This window comes from Rosa chinensis, chromosome 6, assembly GCF_002994745.2.
Source record: "Rosa chinensis cultivar Old Blush chromosome 6, RchiOBHm-V2, whole genome shotgun sequence".
In the NCBI taxonomy this organism is placed as follows: Eukaryota; Viridiplantae; Streptophyta; class Magnoliopsida; order Rosales; family Rosaceae; genus Rosa; species Rosa chinensis.
Genome location: NC_037093.1, coordinates 10,051,721 through 10,075,941, shown reverse-complemented (window position 1 = coordinate 10,075,941; position 24,221 = coordinate 10,051,721). Strand labels below are relative to the sequence as shown.

At 44.7% G+C, this 24,221-nt stretch overlaps 1 long non-coding RNA gene across 1 annotated transcript; it reads right to left on the bottom strand.

Annotated features, from left to right (window-relative positions):
- Positions 1–23,089: 23,089 nt before the first annotated feature.
- Positions 23,090–24,221, bottom strand: LOC112168728. Its single transcript, XR_002924395.2, has 3 exons — positions 24,088–24,221; positions 23,903–23,961; positions 23,090–23,492 (listed from the first exon to the last, which is right to left on the bottom strand). It is a non-coding gene; the product is annotated as an uncharacterized LOC112168728 (long non-coding RNA).

Genomic DNA, 24,221 nt, shown 5'->3' with positions numbered 1-24,221 from the left:
CACTTGGAAGATGACAAGTGAGAAGTTCCGATGGCGGGGTTTCGCTCAGCGGACTTCGACACTTGGAAGATGACAAGTGAGAAGTTCCGCTAGCAGGGTTTCGCTCAGCGGAATCCATCGACGATTGGCGCCTTCCTCCCAAAAGTTGTGGCTTCTACCAGACTCTTCGTCTAATGGTGGTGGACACGTGGAGAACCCCAAAGGTTTAGCGTGCGGAGGCGTGCCTCCTCTGCCTAGCCGTCTCCTCGCCATTAATGTTGAGTACTCCGCCAACAACAAGTACCGCCCCTGCCACTGCACATGCCACTGCCCCTGGTCAGGTTGAAGGTGCCTGCTCTGGTAGTGGGGAGAGTGGCGGACTCCCGGAGGGCGACACTTAGCGGACTCCCACCCAGTCCGAGGTGCAAATGGGCTGCGTCTCGCTTTTCCTCTAGGAGATCTCTATCGAGGTTGACGCCGTCGCTGTTGGTCTCGGGGCAGTAGCCTTCGACTCTAGCGGTTGGTTGGGTTACCTCGATAGGCAGGACAGCCTCAGTTCCGAACATCATACAAAAGGGGGTTTCACCTGTGGCGGAGGTTGGGGTTGTTCTGATGGCCCATAGAACTTCCGGGAGCTTCTCCGCCCACAAACCCTTGGCCCTATAGAGCTTCTTCTGCAGCAGCTTCTTAATTATCTTGTTTGCCGCTTCGACCTGGCCGTTGGTTTGGGGGTGAGCGACTGATGCAAAACGCATCTTGGTGCCCAAGTTGGCGGTGAAAGAGATGAGTTCCTTATTGTTGAACTGTGTGCTGTTGTCTGTGATGATTGCATGCGGGACACAGTAGCGGCAGTAGATGTTCTTCCAGAGGAAGTGAATTACCTTGGCGGTAGTTATTGCCGTCAGGGGCTCTACCTCTAACTATTTGTTGTTGTAGTCGATGGCGACAATGATGTATTTGAACTGACCTTTGGCGGTTTGGAATTTTCCCATCAAGTCCAGGCCCCACGTTGAGTGAATCCAGGGACAGACGATAACCGACAGAGGTTCCGCCGGGGCATGTGGAAGATCAGCATATTGTTGGCATTTGTGACAAGATTTTGATATCCGCCGAGCGTCATCACCAAGCGTAGGCCAAAAGTAGCCTTGTCGCATTGTGCGATTAGCCAAGGATCTGGCGCTTGAATGATTTCCGCATTCTCCGCCATGTATTGTTGCCAGCACGACCCTTCCCTCCTCTCGGGTCAGACAGCGGAGGTTGGGGTGGGTGAATCCTTGGCGGTAAAGCTTGCCGCTCTGCATGTTGTAACGGGTTGCTCTCCGCTGGAGCTGTCTCGCCTTGATCTTGTCCCCTAGCAATGTCCCGTTGTGTTTGTACTGAATAATTTCGTCCATCCAGCTAGGATTGGCCTCAATGCTAAAGATCTCCGCCAGGGTTTTTGTGATACTTGGCCTGTCCAGAGACTCTACCCTTGTGTCCGCTGGACTCTGGTGTGGCTGGGCGGTTGCCAGTCTTGCTAGTGAATCAGCCTTGGCGTTCTTTTCCCTGGGGATTTGTGTGATGGTGTGGAACTAGCAGCGTCTTGGAGTACCCTAAGTATGCCGCTAACTGCTGGTCCTTGGCCTGAAAGCTGTCGTTGACCTGATTAACGACCAACTGAGAGTCGCTGAAAATGTTGACACTGTCGGCCCCTGAATCAATGGCGAGGAGTAGGCCGACAATGAGTGCCTCATATTCCGCCATGTTGTTAGAAGCTTTGAAGTTGAATTTCAACGCTTATTCGACGCGAACCCCCCCGGTCCTGTTAAGATGATTCCGGCGCCGCTGGCCTTGGCGGAAGCCGAACTGTCCACGTGTAGGTTCCAGTCTGATTGTTGGGGAGCCGGCTCCTTGGCAGCCACTATTTCAGTTCTGGGTGGTACATCGATCTTGGATTAGGGCTGACGCTCGGTAAGCTCAGCAATGAAGTCTGCCACCGCCTGGCCCTTCATGGCGGTTCGTGGTTTGTAATCTATGTCAAACTCGCTGAGCTCAATGGCCCACTTGCTGAGGCGGCCTGAATGTTCAGGGTTCTGTATTACTTGTCTCAGCAGTTGATTGGTTAACACATGGATTGTATGGGCTTGGAAGTACTGGCGGAGGCGTTTGGCGGCAACGATGAGTGTGAGAGCAAGCTGCTCCAAGGGAGGATACCGTGTTTCTACTCCGTTCATGCCCCTACCGGCATAGAATACTAGGAGCTCATCCTGGCCCTCCCGCCGGACGATGGCACAGCTCACCGCTGAGTGAGATACCGCTAGGTAAATGTATAATGTTTCTCCTTGCACAGGAATGGAGAGGAGTGGAACTGCCGCCAGGTATTCCTTCAGGCCTTGGAATGCCGCCTGGCACTCTGGGTTCCAATCGATGACCTTCTTGTGGGTTGTTTTAAGGACTTTGAAAAATGGGGCGCACCTGTCGGTCAGTCTGGAGATGAATCGAGACAGGGCGGTTAGCTTGCCCTGGAGGCATTGGACATGCACCTTCCATTATGGGTCCTTCAAGTTGAGGATGGCTTGCACCTTGTCAGGGTTGGCCTCGATGCCCCGCTCACTGACAATATACCCCAGAAATTTGCTGACGATGACGCCAAAGAAACATTTTTCTGGGTTAAGGCGCATATCATAGGTCAGGAGGATGGTTATTATGATTTTTAGGTTTGCCACATGTCCGTTGGCTTTTATACTCTTGACCAACATGTCGTCTACGTAGACCTCGATTATCTTGCCTAGATGCTCCGCGAACATGGCGTTCATCAGTCGCTGATAAGTTGCCCCTGCGTTCTTCAAACCGAAAGGCATCACATTATAACAATACAGGCCTTTGTCGGGATGCATCCTGATCTGGTTATAGCCGGAGAAAGCATCCATCATGCTGAGGAGCTCGTGTCCAGCGGTTGCATCGACGAGTTGATCGATGCGGGGTAGTGGGAAGCTGTCTTTTGGGCATGCCTTGTTAAGATTTTTGAAGTCGACGCACATCCTCCACCTGCCGCTAGCCTTTTTGACCATAACCAGGTTCGAAATCCACTGAGGATAAATGACCTGGAGGATGAACCCAATGCCTTGCAGCTTGGCAACTTCCTCTCCTATAGCACGGTACTTCTCTTCGTCGAAGGCTCTGCGCTTCTGCTTGATAGGGTAGAAGGATGGTTTGATGCTCAACTTGTGTGAGATGATTTTAGGGGAGATACCTGGCATGTCTGCATATGACCAGGAAAAGACCGTAGTGTTGTCACATAGGAACTGAATGAGCTCCGCCACCAGCTCTAGGTCTAATTGAGCGCCTATGCGGACTGTCCGCTCAGTGTGCTCATCAGAGATGCTGACGATCCTTAATGATGTCTCCGAGTTGACCGGCTCCTTCCTTACGTACTTCTTTTCGTCATCCCTGGGGTCCTCAAAAATATTTGGTGGTGGTGCCTGACTGCCTACCGCCAGTATCTCATGGCGGCGGGTTGATTGAGCTATAGTAGTTGAATAACACTCGCGTGCCAACTGTTGACTTCTCCTGACACAGCTTGTGCCGTTGGGTGTGGGGAATTTCATGAGTAGCATGTATCCGGCGATGATGCACTTGAGTTTATTGAGCGCTGGCCGACCAATGATGGCGTTATATGAGCTGAAACAATCGACAATTATGAACTCTGTATGTATCTCAGCCATACATGGACTAGTACCGATAACTAGCCGCATATAGTCGGAACCTAGCGGTTGCATGACGTCACCGGAGAAGCTGAGCAGTGGTTCATGATCTTGGAGTAATTTTCTGTTCTGCTTCAGGTCGTTGTAACAACCACTGAATATAACGTTGACAGCGGATCCGCTATCAACCAGGATTCTTCCGACTGACATTTTGCCAATGCTACCGGTGGCGGTGGGGTTTCTCCATATGTGATGAATTCTGCTTGGGCATGAATGACCGCCTCACTCATGAGGTGGTCCTATACCGCATTTGGATGATTGTAGTTGAGGTGATAGAGAAATGGCCCTTTGAGGAGTCCCTGCTTAAAAGCCACCGAAGCCATTGTTTTATCAAGATCACGACATTGAGATGTTGCCGCTCGCCACCTTGTGACGAACGCCTTCAGTGTCTCCTCCGTGCCTTGCTTGACGTTGAACAATTGGCTTGTATTGTGGTGCCCGGCGGACAATAGGATGAACCGGGAAAGGAAAGCGTGCGATAATGCTTGGAATGAGTCAATGGATCCCGGCAGGCATTCGAAGAACCAATTCATTGCCTCATTGTCCAGCGTTTCATTGAACAAGTGGCACAGGGTGGCGTCATCGAATCCCTTGCTGTTGGTGACTTTCTTGAACGTGTCCATATGGAAGAAGGGATCAGTCTTACCGCTGTAATGTGACATTTTAGAGTCTTTGTATACGTCGGTCTGACGGCCAGCAAAATTGCAGCGGTAAATGGTTCTGGCCTGGACGCAAAAAGTGGATTTGAAGTTGGTGCTGGGGTTCCTGATTCCGCCCGGATTAACCTTTGTTCCAATTGCTGCATCCTTTCCAGTATTTGAGCGGTCGCATCGCCGGCGGGGTCTAGCCTTGTACTCCGCTGAACTGATCCTCGCCTGGGAGCGGGTGGGTTTCCCTCTGTTCTTGCCCGAGGTCTCGGGCGGTGAGTGTGCAGTGATGACTCTGCCTCCTGTTCCAACATTAGCTGGGGTACAGGGGGTGGTCCCATTCCCACTAGCTCTGCTAGGTGCAGCGGGACCTACATATGCACGACTGGTGCTGGTATCAATGCTCCTGTACCAGGTCGGCTGTGCCTGGTGCTTCGTGACTGCTCGCTTCGTGCCGGGTTGGTGGTTGCCTCCAGCGTTCTCTTTAGCTCATCAAAGGGGGACACAAGCGTGGCCACTTACCTTGGGGCCTCGGCCTTATCCTTGCATTCTTGTTCACGCTCTCTGTTCGCTTTGTGAAGATCCGCCAGTGCCAGCTCATACAGAGAGGCAAGGTCTTGGCCTGGCGGGCGGCTGCTACCTGGGTTTGTCTCACCGCCGGGGTTGACCGGGGTGGTGAATAATGCGCGGTTAATGCCTACCGCTGGGTTGGTAGGTTGGGGAATGGCGGACTGATCTGCCTACTCGTCAGCGTCTTCCCCGCTACCGTTAGTCATGGTGGTTGTGGCGGGATGACCTTTTGTTCAAGGATTCCCACAGACGGTGCTAATGTTAATGCTCAAGTCACCCGGTAGCCGACTCTTTGTTTAACGCGGGTCCGGTGGGTGGACCACTACTCCGAGGATTAGATGACTTCTGTTTACTGCAACACGAGAGACAGGGTGTCAGAAGGAGACTGCATTGGGCGGTCTTCACTTCTCCGATGCCTAAGTCAGTCACTATGTATGGGCAGCATAACAATAAATGAGTAGTAATTGCGTAATTAATTAGGAGAGAGGAGAGAACCTTTTATAGGTGAGGAAGAGGTTGATCTTCTTCTTGTTTCCGATGTGGGACTGATGTGCTTCGATTCCCAGCGTCTGGAGCTTTTGATGCCATCTTGACGCGGCGCGTGGCTGCGCGTCAGCGGTGATCTGGGGGCGATCCAGGGCTCGAGCGGTAGCCCGCCGGGCCGTGCCTTCGCAGGTTACCCCTTTGGTGGGAGTCGTTACCTCTGGCGGTACCATGAGCGTGGCTGATTATAGCTAATTATGCTCGTTCTGGCACATGTAGGTACAATGGGTATTGGTCTTGTCTGAGTTCTCGCTACAATACGTTCCTCAGAAAGCAGTAAAAGGACAGGCCATCGCAGACTTTCTGGCACATCACCCTACTTTGGATATCCCAATGGTGAGAGAGTTAGAGATAGCGCCCATAACTATCACCCGACCAGATTTGGCGCGCATTCCAGAGTACGCCATATGGTATCAAGCCACAGTCTCCTTGCAGCCATGGGTATTGTTTTTTGATGGTTCAAGAACTGAAACATTAGCAGGGGCAGGGATTGTTCTGGAAAACCCAGCGGGCGATCGTTTCTCTTATTCTTTCCAACTGGAGTTTAAGTGTACAAACAACCAAGCTGAGTACGAGGCTCCTATTATCGGGCTAGAGGTCTTACTGGAAATGGGCGTAAGGGACGTTCAGATTAATGGTGATTCTCAGCTCGTTATAAACCAGCTTCAAGAAAAATATAGATGTGCAAGTTGGTTGCTCGTACCGTATTTGAATCGTGCCATTGAGCTTCTGGATCAGTTTGACGACGTCGATTTGGAGTATATCCCTTGCGAGCGCAATTTCGCAGCCAATGAGCTTGCTCAACTGGCCACAGGCATTACATTGAAGTATGGTGTCCGCGACCGTATTCTGAAAGTTGAGCGTCGCACACTACCTTCATGGCTCGCACGGCCTGATCCACCAGATGATCCAGTGGTCGCAGTGCTAGAACCTATTGATGTGGATTGGCGCATTCCGCTGGTTGCTTATCTCAAGCGACCAGACCCCACAGCTAACAGGAAGATTCGCTTTCTCGCTCTAAATTATTTCCTCAGGGGTGACGAATTGCGACGACGTGGGGAAGATGGCATAGACTTTCGGTGTGTCTATGGCCGCGAAGCAAAACGATTAATGCGTGAAGCGCACACAGGGATATGTGGGGCTTATCAAGCGGGACCTAAGATGCGTTGGCTTATTCGGCGGCATGGTTATTACTGGCCCAGCATTTTAAAGGATTGTATTGCATTCGCCAAAGGATGCGAAGATTATCAAGCACATGGTCCAGTCCAGCATGTTCCTAACATTCCCATGCAGCCTATCATCAAGCCTTGGCCTGCGCGAGGCTGGGCACTGGACTTGATTGGGATTATCCATCCCCACTCTTCTCTCCAACATAAGTTCATCACCGTCGCCACTGACTTCTTCACCAAATGGGTTGAAATGGAGCCATTAAAGGAGGCCTCCGGCACCACCATTCGCCAGTTTATTTTTCATAACATTCTCTGCAGGTTTGGTATCCCTGAGGTGCTCATTTCAGACCGGGGGGCAGCTTTCATGGGAGGTCCTGTCGAGCAACTTGTCAACGATTTCGGCATCCAGTTTATCCACAGCACTCCATATTATGCTCAGTCTAACGATCAGGCAGAAGCCAGCAACAAGATTATCATTACCCTGTTAAAGAAGATGCTGGTAGAAAACCCTCGATAATGGCACGATACTTTGTATGAGACACTTTGAGCTTATCGTACTTCTAAGAGGACTCCCACCGCAACGACACCGTATGCACTCATGTTTGGTCACAACGCTGTATTACCCTTGGAAATTAACGTTCATTCCCTACGCGTCCAAGAGCAGCATCATTTGATAGGTGAAGATTATGTCCAGGCAATGTGGCAAGAACACGAAGACTTAAGCGAGCAGCGCTTGGCGGCCCTGGATAATTTGGTGATGGAAAAACAGCGCATCGCCCGCGCCTATGATAAACGGACACGTGGCCGCAGTTATAAAGAAGGAGACCTTGTTTGGAAAGCTGTTTTGCCTTTTGGCAAGAAATTGACCGGTCGCGGTTAGTGGACTCCTCGCTGGGAAGGACCCTTTGTTATTCACCTCATTTTGGAGCGCGGGGCTTTTCATCTCAAGGATTTGGATGGCGAAATCCATCGCAATCCCATCAACGGGTGATTCCTGAAGAAATATTACCCTAGTGTTTGGGAGTTCGACGATCCACCCGATCAACCGTCGTCCAAGACTGGGGGGCAATCATAGTTTTCCTCGGCTCGCATTATCTCTACGCTCAGGCCTTATTTCGCGGCCTTCATCTCTTATGTTTGCTTCACCTATGAATATTAGGGGGCCAACACTCTATACACTTTATAGTTTGTAACATGAGGCCTTCCTTTGGTTGTGGCCTTATTTTGGATTAATTCCACCCTTTCTTTTGAGGCCAAATTTTGTTGTAATTTTTCCTTGACAATGTGTGTTAAGAACATACGTGATGGCCTATACATGAGGCCTTATTTTAGAACAATATTTCTTACTTGTGCTCAAAACATTCATTCATAGAGTGGCTTTGCGGCCAAAAGCAATACAAATGGAAACAGTTACAGTTACAGTTACAATTACAAAACCAAAAGTGGCTTAAAGAAACATAAGGATTTCAGATCTTCTAAGAGTTCCTGGATCTTGTGGTGGCGAGAAGCAAAGTGGGCCGTACCGCTGGCACTCTTCCTCTCTTCACCCAGATCCTCCTCCGATCTGAGTCGCCGCTGCTCTCATTTGTACCAGAGGAAGAGGGAAGGAAATAATCCATCCCAACCCTTCTAGTTGAATATCCTCCGGGATGGAGTTGGTATCCAGAGCGAGCGCGACTCACAACCACATCTACCTCCAGGGGAAAAACAGAAGTCTCGTAGTCGGGCCCTGGAGGTAGACCGCGGAAGAAGAGCAGGCGGCCTCAAAGTGGCCTTCCTCCCTTCTCCCTCTTGCTCCATGCGAGCAGTCTGAGAAGAGGGACCCCTCAGAATCAGGCTCTGCCGCGTTAGGAGCATGGCATGTTCTTCGGTTTAACTGAGACTGGCAAGTTCATCCAGATTTTTAGAAGCCAAAGACATGCCGTTGGACCTGAGATTAGGCCATGAGGCCTACCCAAGTCTTGAGATTAAGCCATGAAGCCTAAGGGTTTATGAGCGAGGATGAGATTATGGGGAGAAGATTTCAGAAAGTGAAGAAAGAGAAGTAAGGTTTGCGAAACTATCTCTGAGAAGGCCATACTTGCTGGTGCTTATCAATTCCCCAAAGTGTTGATATTTATAGAGCCAATCTCAGTGGCCTCAACCGTGCGATGGACGGTTGAATTACTTTCAACGCCATCAATGAGAGTATCAGTGGAATTGAATGCAAAGATCTCGGAAATGAAGGTACTTGAAAACGCGTGGGAAGCGGGGTAATCTTCAAGAAGATAACCGCTCTGTTTCGAGATTGTTTTGTCAAACCAACTTCAATAGCAATAAAGGTAAACATTAATTCAAAAATTGAGCATATATTTGGGCCAAGTAAAGGATAAATATATAGAATAGGGGTCTTTCCTGAGCTAAATACATAGGATAAATATAACATTGTTCATACAAACTGGGCCTAACAGAATAGGGGTCTAAAGTTTTCGGCCCACATGGGTCAAGCAAAGTAGGTGCTCATCCAGACGAAAACTGGCGTCGGCAGCAGCTCGCTCCGCTTGTCGGCCTGCTTCGCGAGCCTGAACTAAGTTTTGAGACATCGTTTCGAAGGCCGCTAGGGGTGGTTCTAGCAGAGGCTCCTCATGCTCAAACCGGGCCATCACTGCAGTCAATTGGGCTTGCAGTTCCTGGATTTGAGTCCGAAGATGATTCTGTGTGATGCGCAAGTCTCTGACGAGGATAACTCTATCGCCCAAGAAATCGCGAGATGTCTCTGTTTGTTGTGCAAGGCCCCGATAGTGGGTCTGAGCCTGTCTCGCTTGTGCGGTCGCGGTCGTTCTTTCATTAATCCGCTCAGGAAGGTTTTGTAACAGCTCATATATCTTGGTGAACTCGGCCTCAGTGATAGTTCGCTCGCGGTGAAGAACCATCAAGTACTCCTGAGCTCTGGCGGACGCGCTTGGCAGTAAGATATCAGGGCTCAAAAGTCGCTGTAGCCCATCCTTCGCCTCATCTATAACCCCTAGAGGAGTAACTTCGAGTACGCGAACAAGCCTTTCCAACCTGGAAGGAGGCTTGGGCGTTAGGGCATCAGCATCAGCAACAGCAGCAGCAGGGGCCTCCTGAGGCTCTATAACAGGGACCGCTTCTGGCTCTGGTTAGACATTCGCTCCTTCTCTCACTTCAGGAACATGGGGGGCAGGCTCCTGGATCACCATATCTTCACCGATTAGGTCTACTGGATCAGCGACAGGTACCTCCGCAGCGGTAGCTGTTTCCCGACAGGATCAGGACTCTGTGGTTAAGGAGGAATTATTAGAGTGCACAGAGAATAAAATTAGGACTAAGGCCTTTTGTTCAAGAGAGAGTGTACCTCTTCGGCCAGAGGCTCGTGCAGGATTGCTATCGGCGCAGGCTCTTGAGTTGCTTCATCAGGAATGGGATTAAGCGCTACCTGCGTTAAGGGTTGTGCAGCGATCGGCGGCGCGTCTGAAGGGGCTATTCCTTCTTCCAGCTCAGGTGAACTGTCGTCTATGACTTGCATCGGAATCAAAGCCAAATGCACATCGCTCGCGGCACTGGCGGGAGGTGGGAGATTACTCGAATCCGTAGGTTTTTTAGCCTGCGGGGCAGCTACTCCTTCACCAGCAGCCGAAGAGCCTTCCCCAACGTGTCCGGAGGACCGGCGACAAACCTGCGAGTGAAACAGTTATAGGAATTGGGCTAAAAGATGGATGATTTCTAGTATGATTTTCCTATCTCTTACCAGTCGATCAACGAGTGGTTCATCCTCTTCCCATGGGTCAGTGCGAGGGTCCGAGCGGTTGTGCTTGCGAGCCAAAGCAGCTGCGACCTGCCAAAATTACAAAGTTAGACTTAACTCGGAGAGAGGCATAATCCTAAGAGTAGAGGGTTCATACAGTTTGCGGATTATCGTCGTCAGAGGAAGATTCTTCAGCTTCAGGCTCTGCGAGCACTGCCTTCTGCTTTCCAGACTGGCCAACGGCCGGGGAAGCATGGATTGAACGAGCGCCAGAATGTGACGTAGTTCCCTAAGACAGCGAAGGGTAAGTAGAAAGAAAGTAAAGGAAAATTACAGAAGATAAGACTCAGATACTTACCTCCGGACGGGGTTCGCAGATTACAATACCAACCTGGGCCGGGCGAGAAGCTCACGTCAGTTGTGTTGCTGGAAGAGGCTAGGATAGTGCAGTGTCCTCAGGGAAGCGAGCAAGCATTTCAACATCGACAGGATAGGGGCTTTTCAGTTCTCCAAAGAGTGCTGCAAAGAGTTCATCCCGCTGAGTCCAGCAATTGACGGAGACCTCTTCCCACCATGTTTCGTATCCTTCTTCAGTCCCGTCCACGGCGTCGATAGCCTGAGCCCAATCAGGAAGATCAACCAGCGCGAGCATACTTTGTACTGGCACAGGCCCGAGAGGGGGCCCGAATCTGCGCCAAGAAGTGTTGTAGTTCCAGGCGTCGTATAGAGGGAATGGCACCAATTGGACAAGGCTGAATTGGCGAGCAAAATGATTAGGAGCGTAAAGCTCGTAGCTGAGTTCCTCGGCAGCGATCCTGATGTCTGAGAAAGAGATCGCGCGGCGAAAAGCCAAGCGGGGGCGATCAGTGTAGCGAGGATCGCCAGGGAGAAAGCCATATTCAAGTAAAGATGGGAATCTTCTACCCAAGATTATGTCGCAGTATGGCATCTCATTTAAGAGGTACAGGTAAGAAAAACACTCGGAGTAAGGGGGGATGAATACCTTCCCTCGCGGCTGAACCACTGACCCAAGAGTTGGTCGGCCGGTGGAAGTAGCGGGATGTCATCGCGACAGAAGAACGGAAAGTAAGTTTGGATCCAAAAGTCCAAAATCCAAAAGGGGCTAGACATGCTAGTCTCAAATGGATGCATTGTGGCTTGGTATAGCATGCGGTAGAGGGCTCCGAACACAGGTTGCCCGAGCCCGACGTTGCGGCCGTTGTAGAGGGCTGTTGCCAGGAGAGTCCAAGTACCAGTGGGCTTGCAGGAAGAGGTGCAAAATATGAACTTGCAGAGCCAATACTCCAGGAAAGCGATTCCGCCGGTCGCATTGTGTTCCCGGCTGTAATACGCCAACCATCGCGGGTAGGAGCCACTGTGGGTGCTTCGACCGTGTTGGGCCATGCTCGAGGTGAAGATGACAGAATCGAATTGACCATGCACATAGGGTTCGCCATCGGTGGGCAGGCCAGTGATGGCGAGAATATCCAATAGAGTAATACTCATTTGACCAAATCTAAAGTCAAATGTGTTGGTGGCGGTATTCCAGAAACAAAGGAAAGCAGCAAGCGGCGAGCGATTGCCACCGTGAGGAAGATTGAAACATAGGTCGATAGTATGCGTGATACCTGCTGCGTTCCAGCGAGCCAAATCCCGCGCCAGCGTTTCGCTATACCAAGAAGTCTCTGCTGCACTGATGGAGGACGGCCAGTGCCCTATTTTGGCTCGATGGTTTTGGGCGCCCCAGCTACTGAAATCTCCAGGAGTCCTTCGGAGGACTGGAATGGGCCGACGGACTGGTAGGCCGTAGAGAGCGATAGCGTCGGCTGGAATAACATCTTGTGGCGCTGGACCCAATCTGGTTTGATGGTCGGAGAATCGAAGGAGCAGGGGTCGATAGATAGATGTTTGGAGATGAATGCGGGCACCGATGTTGGTTCCCCAAGTATGGGCAACTTTTTCGTTTAACTCTTCCTCTTGATCGATGACTATTTTCTTTGGGGGAGCCATTTCTGGATTTCTGCGAGGGAGATAACGGAAGAAATGAATTTTTCTGGGTTTAAGAGACTAGAAGGGTTTCTAATGTGACAGGTCTTGCGGCCGTGGGTTTAAATAAGGAATTTGTTGAGGGAAACGATACGACAGAAAGGCGTTTTTGCCAACGAAAGGACGCAACCTTCATTAATGATGTCGTTTCAAGCGACCGGCACGTCGTTTCTAGTCCCCTTCAAGCAGTTACATTTTTGCGGACCTGCGGGGCAATGTTTGAGCCCAAAAGTAATTTTGGCAAGATCCTTTAGAGGATTTAGCATAGCGGGCCGATACCTGCGGCCCAAAAATAAGCCTGCTTGGGTTTGGGTTACAGCTTCGCCCATTCCGTAGTCCATAGGGAAAACGAAACCTTATTGGAATCAAGTAGCAGAGATTGAATAGGAAACTTCAATCAATAATCCTTCTATAGCAAGGAACAGTCAAAACCCTAGGTATAAATACTAGGGTTCAGGGACAGAACAGAGCCCTCTCTGGAATCAACTAATCCCAGCGGTTACAAAGCCTCCCCGGAGCAAACCTTCAACCTCGTTGAAACCCGGTGACCGCCCGCCAGTCCTAGTCTCCTCGCGAGCCGACTGTCAGCATCACCAGATCAACCTGGCGACCGTGCTTCCAGTCCTAGTCTCCCCGCTAGCCGACTGCCAGCGCTACTGCCACAGATACTACCAGCGAAGCAAGGGTAACGCCCTCGCAACCCAGCGAAACTAAAGATACGCTTTAGCAAACCCCGTGCTTTCTCAAGATTTCCCAGTGATTGCTCTGCTCAACCTACAACGTTGAGTATCAATTTGATGACCGAAGATATCACACCCAAAGTCCTTATCCGTAAGGCAAAAGTCCTTTTCCGAAAGGCTAGAGAAGAACCCTGTGGCGAGGTTGGTGCTCTCCTCGTCCACAGCGCTTGAAGAAGAAGTCAGGTCAAGTGACTACCCCGACGACTGCACCCCACGGTGCTGGCACACCTACTCAATCACACGCTCAAAAGAGACAGTTTGCACCCCTACCGGATTTTCGTGTCAAACACTGTGTATACCACACGATAGTAAAATTATATGTCACTAATATCAAAATATTGACTTCCACGCCATAATTATTGTAGGTGATCCTCATGATAGATCTACGTGTGCGTGTAACTGTTATCTACTTTAGCAAGAGAAGATAAATTTTATACCAGCAAAATCAAGAATATATACCAGCAAGCTTTCCTTAGATCAAAATAAAACTTCTTTATGTCTTTGGGGGATCACCATTAGAAGAGAAGATTTTCTTACAAGGGCTCTATATAATTTGGCCTTATTTCATTGCAAGAACTTCATAAAGTTTGAAAATGACTCGCCTACATACAACAATGAAATTTTGAATATGAATGCATGCGGTAGACATAATATAGGCCTCATCAAAAAGCCCGCGGATCAAGTGGGCCGATGGAGGCCCGCAAAAACCCGGCCCGGCCTGCTAAAAGCCCGTAAAAGCCCGCAAAATATTATATATATGTGTGTGTGTGTGTGTGTGTGTTTATATATATATATATATATATGTGTGTGTGTGTGTGTGTGTGTGTGTGTTATATATATAGATATATATATATATATATATATCAATATATCATATATGTGTGTGTACTGTTTATATATATATATATATATATATATATATATATATATAGATATGTATATATATATATATATATATATCATATGTGTGTGTGTGTGCGTGTTTATATATATATATATATATATATTAATATATGTGTGTGTATATAGAGAGAGAGAGATATATATATATATATGTGTGTGTGTGTGTGTGTGTGTGTGTGTGTGTGTGTGGAAGTTCTTATACTATTATACTTCTATATAAAATATGTGCATATATATATATTCTACATATCGGTTGACCAATCCGATCGGATTCGAAAATATGGTGAAATTGGCTAAATTTTTTACCACACTCATAATTTATTGTAATAAACTCATCCAATGATCGGTTTTTCCATTTTCTTTGAATTGATAGGGGTTGCTCTTTGGAGTGTATGGTATATAAATATAGATTTATATGAGTAACTACGTTTGATCTAGTTGATCGAATTCGAAACGATAACCAAATTGGCTGGATTTTCTACAATCACCATAAAACATTACAATCTCTCCATCGAGCGGTTGGTTTCTCCGAATTCATTTTCTACTTCATGGTTGCTTTAGAATGAACCTAAACAATTTAAATGCAATGTATAAGTCATACAACTATAGGAATAAAATTGGTACAGACCAATGTGTTTGTAATTAAAATTAATTTTTTTTATCTTATGTCCACGCACATCCATTGATGGAATATATACAAACGTGATGTGAAAAAATAAGCACGTTTCGCGGTTGTCACGGCATCGGTCAACCAATAAAACATATAAGTGACTACGGTTGACAATCCGATCGGATTCGAAAATATGGTGAAATTGGCTAAATTTTTTACCACACTCATAATTTATTGTAATAAACTCATCCAACGGTCGGTTTTTCCATTTTATTTGAATTGATAGGGGTTGCTCTTTGGAGTGTATGATATATAAATATAGGTTTATAAGAGTAACTACGTTTGACCTAGTTGATCGAATTCGAAACGTGAACCAAATTGGCTGAATTTTCTACAAACACCATAAAACATTACAATCTTTCCATCAAGCGGTTGGTTTCTCAGAATTCATTTTCCACTTCATGGTTGCTTTAGAATGAACTTAAACAATTTAAATGCAATGTATAAGTCATATAACTTTAGGAATAAAATTGGTATAGTCCAATGTTTTTGTAATTAAAATTAATTTTTTTTATCTTATGTCCACGCACATCCATCGATGGAATATATACAAACGTGATGTGAAAAAATAAGCACGTTTCGCAGTTGCCACGCTATCGGTCAACCAATAAAACATATAAGTGACTACGGTTGACCAATCCGATCGGATTCAAAAATATGGTGAAATTGGCTAAATTTTTTACCACACTCATAATTTATTGTAATAAACTCATCCAACGGTCGGTTTCTCATTTTCTTTGAATTGCTATATGTAGCTCTTTGGAATGTATGATGTATAAATATAGATTTATAAAAAATTAGTGTCTTTAAAAATTTATTTATCAACAAATTAGTATCTATATATAAATATAGATTTTTTTTGGTACAATATAGTTATATAGATTGTTATCTTTGGTTGTATTTGATCATTATCAATTGAATTTCCAAAGCTTGATTAAAAAAAAAAAAACTTGTGTCTTTAAATATTTATTTATAAATAAAGCCCGCAAGGCCAGGCCCAAAAAAGCCCGCAAGGCCAAGCCCAGTCCGGCCCGAAAAAGCCCGCAAGACCCGCTTTATATGGACGGGCTTGGATCCTTTGATTTTTAATAAAGCCCGGCCCGACCCGGCCCGCAATTATTTAAAAATATAGCAAGGCCCGGCTCGGCCCGGGCCCGGCCCGTTGACGACCCCTAACATAATATGTTCACTTAAGTTACAACAATTGCAAGATCGGAGCGCTATTAAATCGACAATAATGGCCAAGTTCACAAGGCATATTTACAGTTAATCCAATAATAAAAAATGTTGCTTCGCAGTTTTTCTTATAATTATTCTTTACCAATATACAGGGAGGGTGATTCGAGCTCAGGTCTATGGGAGAGTAATTTGGACTCATGAGGTGTTGATTCAACCTCAAGTGTGTCGAAATTCTCCCGCATTTGATCATCTACGTACACTATTGCTTCTTCGTATTTGTATTTAAATTTCTGATGGAGAACAGAACCGATATACCATAAACCTTCCTTACATTGGTCATGTAACTTCTGATACATATGGAGCAAGTATGAAATGGATGACAGACACATCTCTGTACTTGTCATTCTGTCAAATTTAATTCTTGACATATCAAGTTATCTCGGCAACATCAGCAAGGTATGCACTAATACTTCTAGATAAGACAGTACTTATTTTCAGTAATAGTACCTTGTACGCTACTACGTACAGTAGTGCTTGTTGAGTGATTGAGATATGTTTGGTTTCGTTTGATGCACGATGACAATGATGTAAGACTCTGAGTATCCTGCATGAAGTAAAATTATGTCACAAATTAATGAACCAAATCCTAACTTCCACACCATAATTGTATGTGATACATATACAGTAGATGATTATATGTCACTGTTATCTACATCAGCAATAAAAGATGAATTTTATCTTTCATATATGAAAAGATATTAGAATGGAACCCTTCCTTTACTTGTTCTTTCGACTAGCGAACTCAGCTTAAACCCTCTACATGTCTCATTTTGTTTTGGTTTTCTACTATATCAGCGAAATCAAGAAGAAAGTACCAGCAAAACATGCATGTACCATCATTTATTCATCACAAGAGCTAGCCATGTATAGTTTGGCCTTATTTCATTGAAAGAACTTCATAGATTTGGAAAACGACTTGTATACGTACGTACAATCAGAAAATTCACTTCCTTTCCAACAATGAAGTTCTGTATAGTAATTTCTCTAAAAAAAAAAAGTTCTGTATAGTAATGCAGTTATGATTGATATTGGTTGGTGTGGACAAGAATTGGACTTCTAACCGTATGAGTTTCATCAGACCAAACCAGGGCCGGCCCTGAGTTTTTAGGGGCTCTAGGCCAAAAGTGTTGAGAGTCAATACTATAAGTCAGCAAGGTTCGTTTACCAAGTTTTCTCATCAGATTGCAATGCCACGTGTCACAAATCTGGAGGTTCAGTTAGCAAGGTTGTTAGAAGACATGTGTAGCTGAGCTGACTTGAGAGATATATAAGGCTCTCTGCATTCTTCATTTTCCAGCTTCAGTTTTTCACTCTCTCCGATTGTATCTTTGACTTCTGTAATTCTTCAATTCTGTTAATGGATTGCACTTCAAGCTTTCTTATCATGGTATCAGAGCGGGTAACCCACGTGTGCATGCCTAACGGCCACACGGGCTCCACGTCACTCAAAAATTGTCCACGTGTATGGCTTGAAAATTCGCCACACGTGCAGGGGCGTGTTGAGAATATATATATCCCACATGGGAAAAATGGGACCTTGCCTATGGGTTTATAAGGGTTTGGGCCACTCCATCCATTGCCAATTGGTTTTGGATGTGAACCCCAGATTACTTTATCATGGTATCTAGAGCCAGGACGCTCACGCAATTGTTTCAATTCTGAGGTTCTGTGGCTCAATTCGATTTGGTGGCTCGCTCAAATTAGGGTTCGTTCGATTTGGGGTTTTTTCTTCTTCTCACTTTCGTGCTTCCGCTTCATCTTGATCTGTGCCTTTCGTCATGGCTGTGGTAATTTCGTTCTACCAATGCTTGTAGCTGCTTGGTTCTTATGAATCTTGACCTGTTATTGTACGCTTTTACTGCGTTTGATATATCTGCTTGACTGGTAAATCCCCCAAAAGGGTAACCCAGCTCTCAGTTTCTTGGTGAATCTTTGTTATTGTTACTACCAGTGCTCTATTGTTTTTTTTTTTATCTGCACAAGATTCATTCTTTTCTAGTCAATTCATCATGGCTGTGGTTCAATCTCCTATTCACTCCTTATTAAATATGATAACTGTTCGTCTTGAAGATGGTAATTACATTACATGGAGTTTTCAGCTTCAATCATTGCTTGAGGGCAATGACTTGTTTGGATTTCTTGATGGGACTAATGTTTGTCCTCCTCAATTTGTCTTTACTGAGGAAGATGGGGTAACTACTACTCTGACTCCAGCTTTTAGAGACTGGAAAAAGACTGATAGAGCCTTAATTAGTCTGATCATTGCTACACTATCTCCAGAAGCTATGGAGTATGTTGTGGGTTGTAAGTCATCACATGAGGCTTGGGATAAGCTTCACATGCGTTATTCTACTGTTTCTATGTCTAGTGTGATGCAATTAAAGACCTCTTTTCAAACTCTACAAAAGGGTTCTGACACCATTGAGCATTTTCTCTTGCGAATTAGCAAGGCTAGAGATGAATTACTCAGTTTAGGAGTTCGAGTTCCAGAGGAAGATATGGTTGTTGTTGCTCTTAATGGTCTTCCTGCAGAGTATGATATGATTATGACCGTGTTGAAAGCAAGGGAAACTCGTATTACTCCTCAAGACTTGCGCAATCAACTTCTTGGTGCCGAGAGAGATATTGAAAATAGGTCGTCGTTATCTTTGACCTCCCTTACTGCTATGGTTGCTAATACTTCACTTGCTGCAAATTCTGGGAGCAATTTTCTCATCAACAATGCAGGAGCTAGTTCTAGTAATCAAAACTCTCAGAGTTACAATGGCAATGTTGGTTTTGCAGACAATGGTGGCCATGGTCAGTCTTCTAATCAGATCAACAATGGTAATGCAAATGGTTACCATGGAAATGGAAATGGGCAGACATATAATGCCAACAGAAATAGTTACAGTGGCAACGGGAATGGGAATGGCCAGACCAATGTCTATGGCAATGGCTACAGGAATGGCAATGGGAATTCTAGATCTAACTACAACTACAACAACAACAATGGCAATAGAAATGGGTACAACAAGAATTGGAGCAACAATGGTGGAGGCAGGTATACTTGGAACAATAACAATGGTGGTGGACGCAACTGGGTTAATTTCAACAATAACAATGGTGACCGGGACAATAATGGTACAAGAAATCAAGGTGCCTCACCAGAATGTCAAATCTGCAAGAAGAGAGGTCACATTGCTACTACCTGTAATTGGAGAAATACAGACAATTCATCTTCATCTACTGTTGAGTGCCAAATTTGTGGAAGAAAGGGTCATGCTGCATTGGATTGTGACAACAGAACTAATTTTGCATATCAGGGACAACCACCACCAGCTTCCATTATTGCCATGTCTGCACAAGGTCTACAACAACATGATTCTCACAACAATAATACTGGTGACCATGGGCAACAGGGAAACAATAATTCTGATTTTTCTGGTAATGGTGATGATTGGATTCTTGACACAGGGGCTACCCATCACATGACAGCTGATATTGGTAACCTCACTGTCTCTCATCCTTATCAAACAAGTGACAAGATCACTGTTGGCAGCGGAGAGGGTCTTGCTATTCAAAATATTGGTTTTTCCACTATCAAACCTGCCTTGCACACTTTGCAGCTGAATAATGTTCTTCATGTTCCCAGATTAGCTGCCAATCTTTTATCCTTAAATAAATTGTGCTATGACAATAGGTGCTATGTCACGCTTGATGATCAGTTCTTTTGTGTGCAGGACAAGGTGACCAGGGAAGTACTTTTTCAAGGCAGCAGTAGAAAGCACCTCTACAAGATTCCAAAGAGATCATTCAGTCTTTATCCTGCAGTTGCTTTTCTTGGTCAGAAAGTTAAGTCATCTACTTGGCACCATAGGCTAGGCCATCCTACTAATGCCATAGTGTCAAAAATGCTAGGTTTTTCCAATATATCTGTTCAACCCAAGTCTGGAAATAGTCTATGTAGTCATTGTCTCAGTGGCAAAATGTCAAAGCTACCTTTCACACCTAGTTTGTCCAGATCTACTATTCCATTTCATTCTATTCATAGCGATGTATGGGGACCTGCCCCTACCTTTTCAGTATCTGGGCATAGGTTCTATGTTACCTTTGTTGATGAATATACAAGATTTGTATGGCTCTTTCCATTAGTGAATAAATCTGATGTTCTTCCCACATTTGTGAAATTTTGTGCCTTTGTGAGTAATCGCTTTTCTGCCTCTATTAAAATTTTGCAAACAGATGGGGGAGGTGAATATAATAGTCATGAGTTTACAAGATTTCTTGACTCTAGAGGAATACTTCATCAAATATCTTGTCCATACACTCCGCAGCAAAATGGTATTGCTGAGAGAAAAAATAGACATTTGGTTGAAACTGCTATAACCCTTCTTTCAGCTGCATATCTTCCACCCAAATTATGGTACTATGCTTGTGCTCACGCCATATATCTTATCAATAGAATGCCATGTCAAACATTACATTTCAATTCACCCTACTTTCTTCTGTTTGGAAGTCATCCATCACTGACTCATATCAAGATTTTCGGTACAGCATGTTATCCATTTCTTCGACCATATAATTCAAACAAATTAGAGCCGAGGTCGGTGCAATGCATTTTTCTGGGATATGCATTGGGATATAAGGGAGTCATCTGTTTCAATCCACAAAATAACAAATTCATTATTTCCAGGCATGTCATTCATGATGAAGGATTATTTCCACATCAGTTTCTCAAGTCTTTTTGTTCTAGTTACGTAATTCGGCCTCACTCCACATCTAGTGTTCCTATATTTTTTCCAGTTTCATCTTCAAATACTACAATCCCGTCTATTAGTACAGCTGCTTGTTCTAGTGCTTCTGTTCCTATTCCTTCAGTGCATTCTTCTCGTTCAGAATCTTCTACTCCTCAAACTCGTGTTTCTACTGCTTGCACTCCATGTACTTCTTCCCTGTTACCTGTCCTGCATGAGGATCAACCACAGGTATGTCTTACTTTACCTCCCATGCCAACGAATGCTTCAAGTGCTATCGATCTCGCATATGATGTTGCCATGCCAAATGATGGTGCTCTTGAAATACCACCTGGATTGAGGAATAGTCACCACATGCAAACAAGATTAAAAGATGGTATTGTTAAAAAGAAATTCTTTGAGGATTACAGATGCTACTATAGTATTGTTCAAGAACAAAAATTAGAAGACTATTCCTTCTATTTTGGTTTCACCTGCATAGCTGATGTACAAGACACTTTGGAGCCAAAGTGCTATAAATCTGCAGCTGGAAAGACTGTTTGGCAACAGGCAATGCAGGAAGAAATACAGGCACTTCAGGATCAAGGCACTTGGACTTTGGTTGCTCCTCCTCCAGATAGGAACATTGTGGGGTGTAAATGGGTGTACAAGGTGAAGAAAAATCCGGACGGAAGCGTTTCAAGGTACAAGGCACGCTTGGTTGCTCAAGGTTTTAGTCAACAGCTTGGAATCGACTATGGTGAAACCTTCAGTCCTGTGGTCAGGCATACTACTGTGAGGATTGTGTTGGCTCTTGCAGCTACACATAACTGGACATTAAGACAACTAGATGTGAAAAACGCCTTTCTGCATGGGGAGTTGAAAGAAGAGGTTTACATGAAACAACCAAGAGGTTTTGAAGATGTCGAGCATCCGAATTTTGTCTGCAAGCTGCAAAAATCACTCTATGGTCTAAAGCAGGCACCAAGAGCCTGGAATGACAAGTTCACAGGTTATCTCCCTGCTTTGAACTTTAAGCCATCACATTCTGATCCTAGTTTATTTGTCAAGCAAGAGGGGGATGATGTTGTCATTCTACTACTTTATGTAGATGACATTATCATCACAGGATCTAATGCTGATTTGATTCAAGCTGTTATCTTGGATCTCAGTGAGGTGTTTGATATGAAGGATATGGGGAGCATTGACATATTTCTTGGGACTACAGATATCTTACCAATCTAATGGCATTTTCATTAGTAAAAAAAAGTATGCTTCAGACCTCATCTCTAAAGCTGGTATGACATCGTGTAATGCTTCTCCTACACCGCAATTACCTCACTCTCAATTGCTTGAAAATGAAGGTGAATTACTTCCAGATCCTTCACTATATAGGAGTCTTGTTGGTGCTTTACAATATTTAACCTTTACAAGACCAGATATATCATTTGCTGTTAATCATGCATGTCAATTTCTGCATGCTCCTACCGAGTTACATTTGGCCTCTGTTAAAAGAATAATCAGATATCTGCAAGGAACTTTGGATGTTGGTTTGTCATACACTAGAGGAAACACTGAGATTACTGCATATAGTGATTCAGATTGGGGAGGTGATCCAAATACAAAAAGGTCCACTACTGGATTCATAGTTTTCCTTGGTAACAACCTAGTTTCTTGGTGTGCAAAGAAGCAAACTGCGGTATCAAGAAGTTCTACGGAGGCAGAATACCGGGCCCTTGCTAATACAGCAGCTGAGATTAGTTGGATACAACAGGTTATGTGTGATTTACATGCTTTTATTCCATCTCCTCCACTGATCCATTGTGATAACATGTCTTCCATTGCCTTGGGATCTAATGCTGTTTTTCATTCAAAAATCAAAAGCCTGGAAACTGATTATCACTTTGTTAGAGAAAGGGTTCAGAAAGGTGGACTTGAGTTACGATACATCCCAACCAAGGAACAAACTGCAGATATTATGACAAAGGGACTTCATGGTCCTCAGTTCAACTCTCACTTTGGCAAACTCAGACTGGGAAAACCCAGCTGCGTTTGAGGGGAGATGTTGAGAGTCAATACTATAAGTCAGCAAGGTTCGTTTACCAAGTTTTCTCATCAGATTGCAATGCCACGTGTCACAAATCTGGAGGTTCAGTTAGCAAGGTTGTTAGAAGAAATGTGTAGCTGAGCTGACTTGAGAGATATATAAGGCTCTCTGCATTCTTCATTTTCCAGCTTCAGTTTTTCACTCTCTCCGATTGTATCTTTGACTTCTGTAATTCTTCAATTCTGTTAATGGATTGCACTTCAAGCTTTCTTATCAAAAAGGAAAAATGGGGCTCCCCATTGTAACATAGCAATATAGCAATTCCAAAATCATTTACCAAAATTTTATATTAATTCAAATTCTGCACTTGAATTTTTGTTTCGATCATCTTCAACAATAATATTTTCTTCCTCATTCACTGGAAGATTTGGTTCGTCTGTACCACCACTTTCATGTATAGGCTGACTAAGATCATCCTTTTCATTGGCATTAAGACCTTGACTCAGTTATGCACTCTCATTTTCAGTCATTAACTGATCATGTTCTTCAACATCCTTCTCATTCTCATTCTCAAGTACACTTGCATCAGCTGAAGTCTTTGCTTGTTTATTATTTGTGTTGAAGTACTTACTAAGAGATCCGGCTTGAAGCTTAACTAATGCATCTCTCTTTTGCTTCTCTTTTCTCTTTTGAGCACCGGAAGAATATTTTCTAATTGGAGCCATGATATTATAACCTGCAAAACGAGTGAAAGACAAAAATTTAGCCCAGAAGAATATTTCTGCACACTAAACAACTTATCTTGGTCCCCCAAAAAGCTTCAAAATTTAGCATATAGGACTAAAATATGATGACTTTATACCAAAGAAGGCTGATCATATATTCATGATATATGTAAAATAAGAAGAGTGCTAGCTTGCATCATTGATACCACTACGGCAGCACTAGTACCAGTTACCCATCATTCCATTTACAATTAACAAGGAATCAAGGATGAACTTATATCATAATCAGTTTTGATCTCTATAACTCCATTAGTTCAGACGAATCAAATAAGGAAAAAAAAGTGAAGAAAACAGAGCCAAAATCTTAATCATTGATTCATTGACAATTATTTGAATTTTCAAAGAAAAATTACAAACTTACCCAACGAAATTGTTGTGTTAGACTCAAAAATCCTTCTTGGCTCTTGCCAATTCCCAAATCTGCCAGAAATTCGGAAAAACCAATAAAAAAACAACGAACATATGAAGAACAAGAAATTGAGACTGATGATGATTGCAGATGATGAAATAGAAGGGGGAGAAATTGAGACTTTGATGATGAATTACCTGTTAGATTTGAGATGGGAGAATTTGGGATTTTGGAATCTAGAGAAGTGGAGATGGGGAAGATGATGATGATTGCGGATGAATGAGATGATGATGATTGTTGGCAAAGAACTCGAGAAGAAGTAAAAAATGAC